Source organism: Phocoena phocoena, chromosome 10 (assembly GCF_963924675.1).
Source record: "Phocoena phocoena chromosome 10, mPhoPho1.1, whole genome shotgun sequence".
Lineage (NCBI taxonomy): Eukaryota > Metazoa > Chordata > Mammalia > Artiodactyla > Phocoenidae > Phocoena > Phocoena phocoena.
The window spans coordinates 61,567,110-61,583,966 of record NC_089228.1 but is presented as its reverse complement, the minus strand read 5'-3'; the positions used below and the strand labels follow the sequence as shown (position 1 = coordinate 61,583,966).

Here is a 16,857-nt window from a genome sequence, read left to right as displayed (position 1 = left end):
ACTCAATGCAATCCCTATCAAACTACCACTGGCATTTTTCACAGAACTAGAACAAAAATTTCACAATTTGTATGGGAACAAAAAAGACCCTGAATAGCCAAAGCAATCTTGAGAAAGAAAAATGGAGCTGGAGGAATCAGGTTCCTGGACTTCAGAATATACTACAAAGCTACAGTAATCAAGAAAGTATGGTACTGTCACAAAAACAGAATTAAAGACCAGTGGAACAGGATAGAAAGCCCAGAGATAAACACACACACATATGGTCACCTTATCTTTGATAAAAGAGGCAAGAATATACAGTGGAGAAAAGACAGCCTCTTCAATATGTGGTGCTGGGAAAACTGGACAGCTACATGTAAAAGAATGAAATTAGAACACTCCCTAACACCATACACAAAAATAAACTCAAAATGGATTAAAGACCTAAATGTAAGGCCAGATACTATTAAACTCTTAGAGGAAAACATAGGCAGAACACTCCATGACATAAATCACAGCAAGATCCTTTTTGACCCACCTCCTAGAGAAATGGAGATAAAAACACAAATAAACAAATGGGACCTAATGAAACTTAAAAATTTTTGCAAAGCAAAGGAAACCATGAACAAGATGAAAAGACAACCCTGAGAATGGGAGAAAATATTTGCAAATGAAACAACTGACAAAGGATTCATCTCCAAAATTTACAAGCAGCTCGTGCAGTTCAATATCAAAAAAACAAACAACCCAATCCAAAAATGGGCAGAAGACCTAAATAGACATTTCACCAAAGAAGATATACAGACTGCCAACAAACACATGAAAGAATGCTCAACATCATTAATGATTAGAGAAATGCAAATCAAAACTACAATGAGATATCATCTCACACCAGTCAGAATGGTCATCATCAAAAAAATCTACAAACAATAAATACTGGAGAGGGTGTGGAGAAAAGGGAACCCTCTTGCACTGTTGGTGGGAATGTAAATTGATACAACCATGATGGAGAACAGTACGGAGGTTACTTTAAAAACTAAAAATAGAACTACCATACGGCCCAGCAATCCCACTACTGGGCGTATACCCTGAGAAAACCATAATTCAAAAAGTATCCAGTACCACAATGTTCATTCCAGCTCTATTTACAATAGCCAGGACACAGAAGCAACCTAAGTGTCCATCAACAGATGAATGGATAAAGAAGATGTGGCATATACATAGAATAGAATATTACTCAGTCATAAAAAGAAACAAAATTGAGTTATTTGTAGTGAGATGGATGGAACTAGATTCTGTCATACAGAGTGAAGTAAGTCAGAAAGAGAAAAACAAATACCATATGCTAACAGATATATATGGAATCTAAAAAAAAAAAAGGTCTTGAAGAACCTAGGGGCAAGATGGGAATAAAGACACAGACCTACTAGAGAACAGATTTGAAGTTATGGGGAGGGGGAAGTGTAAGCTGGGACAAAGTGAGAGAGTGGCATGGACATATATACACTACCTAATGTAAAATAGATAGCTAGTGGGAAGCATCCGCATAGCACAGGGAGATTAACTCAGTGCTTTTTGACCACCTAGAGGGGTGGGATACAGAGGGTGGGAGGGAGGGAGACACAAGAGGGAAGAGGTATGGGGATATATGTATATGTATAACTGATTCACTTTGTTATAAAGCAGAAACTAACACACCATTGTAAAGCAATTATACTCCAATAATGATGTTAAATAAAAAAGAAGATATGACACTTATATACAGTGTAATATTACTCAACCGTTAAAAAGAATGGAACAATGCCATTTGCGGCAACATGGATGGACCTAGAGATGATCATACTAAGTGAAGTAAGTCAGATAGAGAAAGACAAATATCACATGATATCGCTTAGATGTGGAATCTAAAACACAACACAAATGCACTTATCTATGAAACAGAAACAGACTCACAGACACAGAGAACAGACTTGTGGTTTCCGAGGGGTGGGGTGGTGGGGGATGAATGGATTGGGAGTTTGGGATTGATTAGCAGGTGCAAACTATTATATATAGAATGGATAAACAACAAAGTCTTACTGTATAGCACAGGGAATTGTATTCAATATCTTGTAATAAACCATAATTTAAAAGAAAATATAAAAGAATGTGTATATATTTATGTATAACTGAATCACTGCTGCACACCGGAAAGTGACACAATATTATAAATCAACGATACTCCAATAAATAAATAAATAAAATTTTCACACGTTTTCCTTTCTCCTCAAACCTTCAACATCTCCATCACCATCCTTATCCTCAATTGATGTCCTTGCTTCTTATTTCATCAAATAAAGAGATATAGTCAGAAGAAGGTGTCTACAAGCTACTACCACCAAATCTCCTGGCCTACCTGCATCTGTGCCCATCCACGCTGCTTTTACTCTCATGAAAAACGGATGAGTGGTCCTAGCTCCACTCCAAGGCCAATTCCTTCCGTATTTGCGTATTCCACACCCCCACCTACTCAAGAACAGATGTGCTGCAACTGCCCTTCTCTCTATTCTGCATCATCAATTTTCCCTCAAATTAAAAATGAGGGCGGGTCAGGGGGAGAGGAAGAGGAGGTACAAACACGCTTGAACTCCTATCTGTCCCTAGCGGTCACTGCATCGTTCTGCCACCCTTTCAGCAAACTCACAAAACAGCATCTATACTAGTTGTGTCCAATTCTTTTCCTTCATCCTCCCTTGAATCCACTACAGTTAGACTTTGGCCCTTGTTACTCAATCAGAACAGCTTTTTCTGTTGTCAGTGAAATAGTACTCAGTCCTCATTTTACTCCCTGTAATTGCAGCATTGACACAGTTAATCCCTGCCTCTCCCCAGGAACATTCTTCTCTTGGTTTCTAGGACTCTCTCTTAGTTTTCCTCCTTACCTTGCCAACCACTCCTCATCAGTCTCCTTTGCTGGTTCCTCCTCACCTTCCCAATCTCTGAATGTTGGAATGTCCAGGATGCAGTCCTTGGAGCTCTTTTCTTTCCTTCTCTCTAAATGGCATGAGCTCTTTTCTTTCCTTCTCGCTAAATGGCATGGGCTATTGATCACTCCTAATTTATATCTCTAGTCCAGACCTTTCCTTTGAAATACAGACTCATCTATCCAACTGCCTTATTGATAAATGAACTTGGATCTCTAATACGTATTTCAAACTTAACATGATTGAAACCGAGTTTTTTATCTCCCTCTCAACCTGGCTCTTCCTATATTGTCCTCGTCACAGTAAACGGCAACAATTCCCTTCCTATGCTTGGTCCTAAAACCTTGGATCCATTCTTGAGCCCTCAATTTCCTCAGCAACTATTGTCAGCTCTTCTTTTGAAGTATATTCAGAATCTGGCCACTTCTTGCTCTATTAGTCGGGTCCAATTTACCATCAACTCTTACCTGCACTATTGCAACAGCCTCCCAGGCATCCCTTCTATTTCACCATTGCTCTCCTATTGTCCCTTCTCCACCAGGCAGTCAGAGCCATAGTTTTTTGTTTTTTTAGGTTTTTTCTTTAATTGACGTATAGTTGATTTCCAATGTTGTGTTAGTTTCAGGTGTACAGCACAGTGATTCAGTTACACATGTATATACATTCTTTTTCATATTCTTTTCCATTATGGTTTATCACAGGATATTGAATATAATTCCCTGTGCTATACAATAAAACCTTGTTGTTTATCCATCCTTATATAATATGTTGAACAGCTAATTGCAAACTCCCAGTCCTTCCCTCCCCTACCTCTCCTCCCCCTTGGCAACCACAAGTCTGTTCAGAGCAATAATTTCCAAGTATAAACGTCAGACCATGCCTTCCCTGTACTCAAAATCCTCCATGATTTCACACCCCTGATTCCTCTCTGACTTCACCTCTGATCACTCACCCCCTTACTCATCCTGATCCAGCCACACTGGTCTCCTTGACTTTCCTTAAATTTCCCATATCCCCACCTCAAGACATTTGTACTTTCAGTTTCCTCTGCCTGAAAAACTCTTCCCCAATATCACATCTTACTTCCTCACTTCTTTCTAGTCTGTTCACAAATCTCACCTTGCCTTTGAAACCTGTCTTGACTTCCCCTCTTGCCAGTCACTCTCAGCCTTCCTTGACTCTGCATTTTTCTTCAGAGACTTATCACTACCTGATTGACACATTGAATGTTTTTGATTGTGAGCTACTTTTCGATTGTAAGCTCCTTAAGACAGAGATTTTGTTTGTTTATTCATTGCCAATTCTGTAGTGCCAAGAATAATACCTAGGACATAATAACTGATGCTCAATTAATATTTGTTGAACGAAAATGGTTGATTGAAATTAAGTTGAATCACCAAAATGAGAACATAAGAAAACATCTAGAAAATGGAACCAAAATGCTGTTGAAAGTTAAAATATGACTGATGGAATTAAAATCTAGTAGACAAATTTGAAGATCGAGTGGAGAAAATTTTCCCACTCGGGAAAAAAAAGAGACAGGAAATAGGAGAGAAAAGATGACAAAATAAAATGAGCTGGATAGAAAGGAAAATACCCAATACTGGGAATTCCAGAAAATGAGATAAGAGAAGAGAAGGAGAAGATGATCAAAGAAAGAATTCAATAAATTTCCCAGAACTGAAGGACATGTGTTTCCAGAATAATTTTTGCATCAAGGGAGTACAAAATTACACAACACTCATGTAAAGATATTGGTCTATATCCAACAAAATATATATACATTTACCATTAGACCAAGCAATCCCACTCCAGGGCTGTATCCAAAAGAGATACTTGCAAATATGCCAAATGACATACGCACATGGATAATTATTATAGAGTTATTTGTAGTAATAAAAGACTGATGACAATCCAGATGTTTATCAATAGGAGAATGATTGAATTAGCTATGTTATCCAGTTGTAAGTAAAAATTTTGATCATTAGAAGAAATGCAAATATGAATGGAAAATTGGATAATATTAAGGCAGTATTATTTAGTTTTATACAGGTAATAATGAAATCATAAATATGTTAAAAGAAAACTCATCTCTTAGAGAGGCATATTAAAGAATTTATGGGTGAAATAATGGATATCTTGCATTACCCTTAAAATATTCCACAAAAAATTTTAAAAGAAGGGGATGGATAAAACATGACAGGCAAAATGTTGTAATTGTTTAATCTATATGATTAAACATGATTGTATGTAGACATTCATTATACTATTATCTGTACTTTTGCATATATTTGGAAATTACTGTAATAAAAATATTTATCTCCAAACGCAATGGATTTTTTATTACCACCATTAATGTACATTATCCAAAAATTAGTATATACTAGAGACAAAATGAAAGTCCTAAAAGCTGAGAGGAAGAGAGAGAGAGAGAGAAGGTGGGGGAGGAGAGAAAAAGAGAGAACAGATCACATAAAAAGAATCAAGAATTAAAAAAAAATTCAATCCATTAAAATAAAAGAATTACAATGGCACTGGGCTCCTCAATAGCAAACTTGACCCCAGAAGACAATGAAGAAGTGCCTTCAAAATTCTGAGGAAACAACTCACAGAATGGAGAAAATATTTGCAAATCATATAACTGATAAGAGACGTGCTCAAAATATAAAAAGAATTTCTACAATTCAACAATATAAAGACATATAACCCAATTAAAATACCAGGAAAGAATTTAAATAGGCATTTCTCCAAAGAAGATGTACAAATTTGAAAATAAGTACATGAAAAGATGCCCAACATCATTAGTCATTAGGGGATGCAAATCAAAACCACTTGAGATACCACTTCACATCCACTAGGTTAGCTATAATGAAAAAGACCATAACAAGTGTTAGCAAGGCTGTGGAGAAAATGGAACCCACATATATTATTGGCAGGACTGTAAAATGGTACAACCCCTTTGGAAAACAGTTTGGTGGGTCCTCAAACTGTTAAACATGGAGTTTCCATATGACCTGCAATTTCACTCCTAGGCATAGACCCAAAAGAACTGAAAACATACATCCACATAAAAACGTGTACTTGAATGTTCATAGAAGCATTATCTGTAATAGCCCCAAAGTGGAAACAATTCAAATGTTTATTAAATGATGAATGAGTAAACAAAATTGCAATACCCTCACAATGGAATATTATTTAGCCATAAAATGGAAAGAATTATTGATACTACAATATGAATGAACCTTTGCTAACATATGTTAAGTGAAAGAAGCCAGTCAGAAAAGAAGCACATATTTTATGATTCCATTTACATGAAATGTCCAGAATAGGCAAATTCATACAAATGTAAGGATGATTAGTGTTTGCTAGGGGATGGGGGAAGTGGCAAATGACTGTGAACGATTCAAGGTTTCTTTTGAGGGTAATGGAAATATTCAGGAATTAGATAGTGGTCATGACCACACAACCCTATGAATATACTAAAAACCACTTGATTGTGTACTTTAAATGGATGTGTGAGTTATATCTCAATAAATCTGTTATTTTAATATTTTTGAAAGCATGACCACAGATGTCAGTGGGCTCTGTGGCTCAGTCAGTTGGCATCCACTCTTTGACTTCTCTGCTGACCCACCAAACTTTTTAAAAGATGTTCAAGCAGGCTGCTCAGTTTACTTACTAATCCAGAATTTTTTGGCTATTTTGCATTTGTAAATCTTCCCAATCAAGTCCAGTGAAAGTGCTTTTTTAGTTCATACTGATGATTAAAAATTCATGCTCATAGACTACCCTTGACTGATCTCCAACACAAAATAATTTTACATGGAACAGAGACAATTGAAAAAACTTTCCAAATCAAGGCTTAAAGAGTTAAGATCAAAGAGAGAGAAGGGGTCAAACTGTGACTTACAGCAGTGGTTACACCAAGATATGGTGATATAGCCAACTGCAGGGTTGAATATTATCTCTTACATTGATGAGCAGTTCAAATGTTATCTGTGTGATGAACATGTATTGAACAGACGGTCATATCACAGAGAACACGATGCATTGTTGTTTTTATACTTTCATCTTTTGATCATGAACTTAAATTACTTGAAGCTAAATTTATGAAGATAATACACATGAACTATTGTATCTGTAATTGCAAAAGTTGACAACCTTAGTGATAAAATGACCGCCATTGAAGAAATAGATTCTTGATAAAATTGAAAAACATAACATCAAAGTTTACCACTTCCTAGGAGAAGAATCAGATGAAGATGAAGAGTTTAAAGATCAGACTAGGCTCCCTCAAGTCTCGGATTCCGATTTCTGCAGATAGACATGAATGGCGAGGGGTTAGAAGTCATTGCTGTCCGTGGGGCTTTGTGGGCATGAAGACCCCAGGACAACATGACAGTAGCTGAGCACAGAACTCATCGCCCACCCGCAGACCTCAAGGGGCTAACCCAGGATTTCACTATGAAAGGCTTAAGAGAAACAACAAAAAAGCGAAGATCTGAATAAAGACCACACCTTGCTGGAAATGCTAGTTGCATGCAAGAGATGAATGCAAGTGAATTTCATGAATGCAGACACAGATGCAAAAGCAAATGCAGGGTGGAAACGGAGATGGCTGTGCTCCTGAGCACCTGTGTAAGGGAACCGCCAGAGCAGGAATGTTGTTATTCATGCAGTTGTTGGAAGAATGTTCATCCTTTTAACAGTTCCTGTGGAATTTAATTTTGCTTTCTTTTTTAGATGAAAGATAAAAGCATCTTTTTTTCCTAAAAAAGTACTTTAACATTATTCATCATTGTTATGTTTTTTTAATTGTGCTGTAAATTTCTTTTCATTTTTCTTCCTATTTAACCATGAATGCTGGAATTGGTTTTCAATAACTGCTCAGACAGTATCATTAATAATTAACTTCTTTGAGGTCAATAGACCTAACTAGCTAATCGTTGATTAGAACTATTGATTTATATCAAGAAAAGAAATTCATTAAGTCAGACAGAGAAAGACAGATACCATATGACATTGTTTATATGTGGAATCTAAAAAAATGATACAAATGAACTTATTTACAAAACAGGTATAGATTCACAGACATAAAAAATAAACTTATGGTTACCAAGGGGGAAACAGGGTGGGGGAGGGATAAATTAGGAGTTTGAGATTAACATATAAACACTACTGTATATAAAATAGATAAACAAGACTTGTACAGGCTTACTAAATACAATTAAGAGTTATACCATCTATACCCTAATAAAGATTGAAAATTTACATTCCAGTTTACTATTTAGCTTAAAGAGTTTAAGTCCACTTCCATATCTATAGAGCCTATTAAGGCTAGATGGGCACACCCCCATCTTTCAGGTCATCCTTAAACACTTTGACCTGAGAGAGGAGACTTAGCTGCTTCTTTAGTTCTTCAATGTCTTTTTCTTGCTCTGTATTCATTATTTTGTAATATAATGGAAAAAAATCCAAAAAAGAATATATATAGATATCTATATATATATATAAAACTGAATCACTTTGCTGTACACCTGAAACTAATACATTATAAATCAACTATACTTCAATTAAAAATTAAAAAAAATTTTTTTAATTAAAAAAAATTCATTTTAAGTTGTTTTTGAGTGGCAAGACGTCTATCTACTGATACAGAAAGACTAGCTGATGGGACCTGGGATGAGGCCATCACTGAGCACACAGTCCCACTTTGTCTCTTTCTTGGTTCTTACTGTGTATGTTTGAGCACAACACTTAAAGCCAGCTTGCAGCTACCATTCAACACAGATAATTTACCTATACACTTATCTGCTTACCAAGTAAAACAATGGGAAACAATATAATGAGAAAAATCATACTTAAATAGCTTTGGAGAAAAAAAAGAGGCTTCCACGGGGTGATTTTAAAAGTACTCTGGATTCTGATGCCAAATAATTTTAAAAGTTAACGCAATTGGAGTAAACTCATTCTAAGCCATTTTTAGTTTATAATCTTCTAAAATGTTTATTCCTCGAAAGTTAATATTGGTTACATTGTGCTACAGAAAAAAGTCAAAATAGCTTATAAGCTCCAATTATTGGATTTTAAATTAGGATTCTTACCTACAAAATGAGAGAGTCAGTAAACTATATTTTCATTAACTAAATTTGAATATAGTGTTCTCTCTTTTAAAAGAATTTTAAAAGCCTTAATAGGCCTGTTGCAAAACCATTTTAAAGATCAGTCTCAGCATTATTCATTAGGTTCATTTGGGGGTTAGTCTTCAAGATCCCAGACCCAGGATGTGCTTGTGGGTTTGGCCAAATGGAGCCCTGGTACTTACAAAAAGGGACTTTGTTCTCTTTTTGGATAGTTTTCTGATGGAATGAGATTAGTAGTGATCACTGTGTCGTGTTTGGATGGTCTCACCCGTTGTCATCCGCTGTTATTTCCTTCATTCTGAGTAATACAAATTTTTCCATATGTTGTCCAAGAATAAGATGTATCTGAAATCAATGCCAGTAGATTTCAGGTGCCAAAGGTCAAAGGTACTGATGTTCACCTACTGTGGGCAAAATGTGGCCTTTTTCCTTTTTAGTGTACCTTACTGTGTAGTACACTAATATGTGAGTTGAAATTCAAAGTGTTTGCTTTCTTTCAACATTTCTACTGATATTTTCAAGTTAGTCCCCCAAAATTGATATAATAAGGGAACTAATGGGAGTAAAGACAGCAGTGGGTGTTGGTTTATTTGCATTTTCATTTTCATCAATGGGAGGTATAGAGATTGAAAAGAAGTTCAATTTAAGGAGAGGGTGGGAGTTTTGTTTTATATTTGGTCAAACCAAAACTAAAAAAAGGATAAGTTAAAAATATTAGCTTTGAAGGTATACTACTTCAAAAATACTCACGTTTCTCATTAATACTGCACATTTTTCCTCGAGTAACTATGAATGGTCAAATGTGATATGGTTTCCTTTTAAGGAACTTTTTAGCATTTACCTTTAGGAACTCTATCAATATGTTATATTTGAGTTATTATGCATGTTCTTACAAGAGGAAGTATTCTGTGACTTCAGTAGATTACATAGGTCAATTTTTAAAATTATTTTGACATTTGTTAATTATACTAAATTGTTTTATCTATTTGTAAATAACCACTATAAACTAAGCCTTGCAACGCTCCAGTAAAATTACTACTCAGCAGAAGTTAACATTTAATCATGTTTATGAGGGTGAGGGAACCTACAGTTTTTATGTCATTGTTTTGCCGCCTAGATTTAGAAAAATGATTTTGTTCATTACATTATTTTACCAAGATATTACTAATATCTACCTATAAAAATGTACGTTGGAAACTACTTATTTTACACAAATGTATATCTACTAAACTTTTTAATCAATAAAGTACTGTTGTTTATATATTTTCAAAAGTTCTGAAGGAAAATCATTTTAAACCTGGAATTCTAAAATAAGCCAAACAATTGTGAGGGCAGGATTAAAATATTTTCAAATATGCAAACTCTCAAAACATTTATTATGCATGCAACTTTTCTTGGAACATTATCAAAAAATATGTTACAATAAACCAAGGGAGCAAACCAAGATAATGGAAAGCCTAACTCCGTCCAGCAGGTGGTCCAATCAGAACAGAGATGAGAGGAGTGCAAGGTGATGACGAAAACAGATCCAAGGGCAACAGACCCAGAGATTGGCCATGGACAGAGGCTCTGGGAGCTTTTCTCCAAGAAATGATAATCGTGATGGACGACCTGATAGGTAAGGATGTTTTGAGAGAAGATCCATGTCTCTGGAAGCGAGTTTTGGGGATGAATTAGAAAAAGACACACTAAAAAATTATTTTGAGGATTTTTTCTCGAACACTAAAAAGTTTATTAGCTCCAAGAGAAACAAATTTGTACAAAATAAGAAATGTGATCACAGCATACTATGTGACCCAGGTATGAATAAAATTTACATGGGAATAATAATGGAAGCAAAGAATATTGAGCTAACCAAATATTGTTATATAAGTATATCGGAGGAATGGGGGTGGGTGGTTGTGCGAGTGTGTGTATACTTGTGTGTGCAAACACCTGCAAGATCCCTGCCTATCTGGGGGTGGGGAGAACTATAACACCTATATCCTCTTCTGTAAGTGGACCGTCAATAGGTAACAGCTAACACTGCGAAAACCAAGACTCGCAGTATAGTCATTTTATTTAGAAATATGGAGGCAAACTCCAAAAGAAATAGCTAAGAAAGTTGAAAGTGCTTGCCCCTGTGAAGCAGAGATGGGGGTGGTGAGAGGCAGTGCTTTATTTTTATAATGAACATTGTGGAGCTGTTTGACTTTGAAAATAGGTACAACTTTGATTAAAATATAAATTTTTAAAAGAAACATAAATAAATATATACACACATGTATGTGTGTATACATATATATATTCAGAATTCACTTAATTCTAGCCACTATTCAATATTCAACTTTACACAAGAAGAGAGAAACCTTAAAACAGAAGCTCAGAATGTCTTGACTATGTCTTTATTTTGAGAATGAACAGGGACTCCTTTCAGAATCTGATGTAAATGAAGATCTCTCTACCAAGAAAAAATGAACTCAAGATTCCAGAGAGTTCCACAGACTTCCTGAAGCCCATTTATGGATCTTCTGGACATCCACATATCACAATTTAAGAACCCTTCCTTTGGGCTTCCCTGGTGGCGCAGTGGTTGAGAGTCTGCCTGCTGATGCAGGGGACACGGGTTCGTGACCCGGTCCGGGAAGATCCCACATGCCGCGGAGCGGCTGGGCCCATGAGCCATGGCCTCTGAGCCTGCACATCCGGAGCCTGTGCTCCGCAATGGGAGAGGCCACAACAGTGAGAGGCCCACGTACCGCAAAAGAAAAAGAACCCTTCCTTTGAAGGAAAGGTAATAAATACGCAGACACCTGAAAGGGCTTTACTGCTCCCCCAAGGGGCCTTCCTTGGTGGGGACCGTGGGCATGGGGTATGCCATTACACCTTCTCATGCAGGTCACCCTTCCAAGCAGATCTCAAAGACAGCCAGACTCTGAGCCTCTGAAGTTATTTCCTGCCCACAGTTGTTCTGAGACCTGAAGACAGTTTTCCTCTCTTTGTTTCAAGAATGAAGGAAAACAATTCACCTCTACCTTGGACATCTGATCGCACAGATCTGATCTCTACACATTTCCTCTCCATTACCAGTGCTGTTGAGTCAGAAAGTGTTGGTGCATGGTTTCATCTTCTGGACCCAATTTGGCCATAAAAGATGAAAGAAACCAAAACCAGATTCTTTTCACATTAAAAATGATGAAGGCCCCATGGAATCTGGTACATGAATGTTTGCTCTTAGCATTTTCCCCAGATTTTGAGTCATTTGCAAGGGTCCGTGTTAGGGTTGTGAGACATATTAAAGACACACACAGACAAAAAACCCCACTAAATTAAGAAGCATTAGGTGAAGTTCTAGTCCGCAGTGGCTTTGAACCAGTGAGTTTTCACAGTTGTACATTAACTGGCTGTTGAGTAAGCCACCAATCGCTCACTTTGGTGATCTACAATTCACATACAACCTGCTGCCAAAATCAAGGGATGCCAAATCACGTTAGTTATAAAATGCAGAAGAATATTTAAGGTGCTCTTTTTTGCACGTTGGCAGGCATCCCTACCTAAAAGAAAGAAATTAAGTAAGATTTTGCCAGACACACAACAGAGAAGAAATTTTTTTTATTTTTCAGCCTTTCTAGAACTGGTCAATTGCAAAAACTACCCTCTCCTCCCCAATTATATTTTGAAAAAGGTAAAAAGCTACCTCAGAAAGTACTAGTTTTCCATACTTGAGCCTGTAGTCAATTGAATTTCACCAAAGCCCTCTCAGTTTCTTTGCTCTTTTCAATAAAAGCCCTTGTAAGCAGGAATATACTGTGAAATTATTTTTCACTATTAGTTAAGAGGTTTCCTTTAATGGTTTTCCACATTAAATAAAAACAGACTCCCAAAGGAATTAAAAAATAAGTAAGAATAAAATCAGAAAAAGCACATATTAGTCACATGCAGAGTCATAAGGATATGATAAAAGGCATGTCAAATGGTTTAGCACTTAAGAGGTACTTCTGTAACAGCCATTTAGAGGAGAGGGCTGTAAGCCATCCCATACCTGTAATCACCATGACCTTCAGAATTATGGGTCAGAACCCAGCCAGCCCACCTCGCAGCCAACATGCCATTAATCAGAGGCAAATCAGAAGTGCATTTTTAATTCCATCAGTCATCTTTTAACTGATCTATCTCAGTACCCAGGACAGGATAATTTGCAAGAAGGTATTTAATAATACTTTTTAAATAGTGGGGAAGGGCAACTGGAAAAATAAATGAAATCTTCCATTCATTCAGAAGCTCTATTTACACTAATGTCATTAGCACTCCCTTCCCCCGAAGCTCTTTCTCTACTTGTCTTATTTACTGGTTTGCTAACTGAAAGATGAATTGAGGCTACCTAATTAGAATTAATTCTAGAGTTAAATCTAGAGTTCTAATTAGAGTTAGAACTCTCTCCTGGATGGCAGGACCAAGATATACATTTACTTCAGCTCTGTAATCCCAGTGTTTTAGTGTCTTGCCTAATGCTCCTCGACTTCAAATGTTTAACAGACTGTTTTGTCTCTTTCAGACCTACACACATACACCTGGAACACGTCAAGAACTCTATTTAAATTTCTTCTCTTCCCTTGATGGTCCTCCAAGGGCACAGCTGAAGCTCTTGGTTGCCTACACTAAACCCCAATTTTATCGGAATAACCTGCTTCTGCCAAAAAGCCAAAGGCTTCACCAACCTTCCATGGCAATCCCGTCCCCTTGCTATTGATTGCTTTAGGAATGGGCTTATCATGCAATTTTGGCCACTCACTCACCAAGAGACATCTGCTGGAGTTTGCATGGGAAGACGTGCTCTTCAAAAGACATACAGAAAAAAAGGCCCACATTTTCTCTGGGCAATGTCTGGAGGTGATGCCTAGGATTGTTGTAGGCTCTTTTTACCCTCAATGGATGGTGGGGCCAAGAGGGTCACAGACAGAACCTAACAAACAGTGTCTGAAACCTGCCCTCCCTCAGGACACCTTGTGATGTGAATTAAGGAATTCCCTTATTCTTCAAGACAATTAGGTTGAGGTTTTCTGATCCTTGCAGCAGACAGCAGCCTGACATGTTCAGAGGGTAATCCAGAGGACCTTTACCCAGGGGATATTCCTCTTTGGGTCTTTGTTCTTTGCTAGTATTTTCACAATCCCACCACCAGGGTATAATAAGTAGCTAAACCAAAGGGGAAAACATCCTTAGGCCACAACACTCATAAAATTTCCCTTAACATCATCTGAAATAGGGCCAGATTTCTTGAAAAAAATCTCAAGATATATCTTTGGGAAAAGCTGGGAAACTAAGTTATAATAATTACCAATGATGTCAAGTAGCACTCCTGCAGAGTGAGCTTGTGGGCAATAACCATTTGATTAATTACTTCCATTCATGTTGAGGGCTTAAAGAAAAAAAAGTGACAATTAATACTTTTTTAAAAAGAACTATCCAGAAGTGATAGAATTAAGGATAAAGTGGGGAGGCATAAATTTAAAAAGAAAAAAAGCAAATATAACAAAAGGATAGAGTTCTCCCCAACCAAGAGAACTTCACAGAGTTTGCTCAAGAGATTTCAATTCTAAATAAATCACATTTTACAATCACCAGTGGAAAAGGGCAATAAACAACTTAATCACCAGTTGTGTATTATCAACATTGAGATCTACAATTTATGCTTCTTTAAGTGGACTACTGAACATGGTCGGGGTGTCTACAGAGAACTGGATCAACTTGTTGACACTGGCAACAAGGCTCACAAACTATTATGTATAGAATGGATAAACAACAAGGTCCTACTGTATACCACAGGGAACTATATTCAATATGCTGATAAAACATAATGGAAAAGAATATGAAAAATATATATATAAAAAACTGAATCACTTTGCTGTACAGCAGAAATTAACACAACATTGTAAATCAACTATACTTCAATAAAATAAATTTTTTTAAAAACCATTGAGTAGGGGCCCAACAGTCAGAGGTGGTATTGGGACGTCATGGGTTTCAGCTAGTTTCTGGGATAACATTCAACGCATCAAGTTAGGAATAGAGGACTGTGACCTAACTAGTTTCCCTGCACTTCCTGGAGCATCTGGGTGAATGTCATTCTGCTTTCTTTCAAACAGATGAAACTGACTCTTCAGATGGAATTGATAGAGTGAAAGACTGAGTCTAATGTGGTAAGAAGCTGTTAAAAGATTAGCATTGGCTTTGGGTGGAAAAACAATTATGCTGAATTACAAAGACATCTGCCACACACTCAGCAAACGATCAGAGAAGCCAGATTTTCCTCACATTTTACTTCCTGGACCCTTTTCAATTTTCAAATAGAATACAGTGCTCTGATTATTTTCCTTAAATAAACTCAGAACAAACTTAGCCAGATACTGTTCCCTATAGAACCTTTTTTTCCAACCACTTACCCAGCAGGAAATAAAAGTGACACCCTCTATTTCTATAATGCTTCACAATTTTCAAAATTCTTTAATGGGCATTCATTCGATAAACAACATTCGCTCATTCATTTGCATTAATTCATTTGATAAAAAACAACAGACTTAAGCTTCTTGCAGCTCTGCTTAAAGCAATTCTACAAAGACAGGGTGTGCATTCCTGTCTGCTGTCCCATTCATTCATTCATTCGTTCAATAAATGTTCATTGCCTACAATGTGCCAGACACTGTTCTAAACTATGGGAGCACAGCAGTGGGAAAAGAAATGGACAAAATCCCCGTCCTCCTGTCACTAACATCCTCATAAACACAATATAACTGTTTTACATATTTTCAGCTGGTTATGGGCCCATCATTAGCAAATAGCTTAGTTTTTCTCTGTGCTGCATTAAGTATGCAAGGAAGTTTAAATAACTTTTTGAAGGAGCAAGACCCAAAAACTAATACATTGAGACAGGTTACTACTCAACAGTATGGGGAAAGTTTATTAATTCACAATGGGAAAAAATCAGGCTTCTTTGAAGTATTTCTCTCAAGTAAGATTTCCACTCACTATAAATCCAGCGAACAACAAGGAACATCACAGTACTTCTTACACCCATTTATCACACGCAGATTCATTATGTGCAGGGTATAGTACATTTGTTTTCACTTGAATACATACATCAATTCCTCGATGTTAGTAAAATTATTTAAAATTTCAAGATTAAACACACACATACATACATCTTGGAAAAGCAAAGTGAAGTTAACTTTGTTGTCAGGCTTCTGTAAATTAATAGATATGATATGCTTAAAACTGCCTGGCAAAGAGCAAGCATTCGATAAATGTTGCCTATTAGTACTATTTCACCACATTTAAAGATGAGAAAACCCAGGCCCAGAGAGGCAACTTGCCCAAGGGGCAAAGTTGGTTGGTGATTGAAGAGGGACCTAACCCCTCTAGGGGCTTGTCCTGTGGGGATGGGCACAGCTGGCAAAGGAGAAAAAATAAGCGTCCTCTCTTCAGGGGAAAACCTGTCCTTCTCTGCGTCAGTTCAAATTAGTAATCTAAAAGAATTAGTCTACTTTAGGACTGTTCTTACCCCTCGGATGCCTCCACACAGCGAAACTTTTGTCAAAATTGCTGATTCTGTACAAGTTCCATTCTCCCAGGTTCACTTCAATTACTAAAACATTTACCCAGTGTGATAGAGGCATGGTTAGTTAGCATGACGACTTCTTTAGACTGACCCTGCTAGATCACACAGGGAACTTTTAGTGCGGGGGCGTTGTATTTTCGTTTAAAGGTATCCTTTCCGACGCTCAGTACTAGGG

At 36.9% G+C, this 16,857-nt stretch overlaps 1 pseudogene; it reads left to right on the top strand.

The window, feature by feature from the left end:
• The window catches only part of LOC136129600 (septin-2 pseudogene), a 41,523-nt pseudogene extending 34,169 nt beyond the window's left edge, over positions 1-7,354 (top strand).
• Positions 7,355-16,857: the final 9,503 nt, after the last annotated feature.